Source organism: Helianthus annuus, chromosome 10 (genome assembly GCF_002127325.2).
Source record: "Helianthus annuus cultivar XRQ/B chromosome 10, HanXRQr2.0-SUNRISE, whole genome shotgun sequence".
In the NCBI taxonomy this organism is placed as follows: domain Eukaryota; kingdom Viridiplantae; phylum Streptophyta; class Magnoliopsida; order Asterales; family Asteraceae; genus Helianthus; species Helianthus annuus.
Genome location: NC_035442.2, coordinates 38,535,725 through 38,535,990, shown reverse-complemented (window position 1 = coordinate 38,535,990; position 266 = coordinate 38,535,725).

The following is a 266-nucleotide window of genomic DNA, read 5'->3' as shown; positions in this document are numbered from 1 at the left end:
AGACACATCGATTCAGAAGAGGCGCCAAACATCAGACATGTCGATTCTTCATGAGACGCAACTGTTCGAGACACAACCTTTCGATTAGTATAAATAGGCATTAGATTTCGATTGTAATCATTCATTCATGTATTCAGATATTCAGTTTATATTCAAGTTATTCAATTGTCTAGAGATCAAGATCCGTTTTCGGGCCAACAAAGACGACTTACTTGGAATCATATGATTGCTGAAACTTAATTGCTACAATCAAACAACATTGGAAG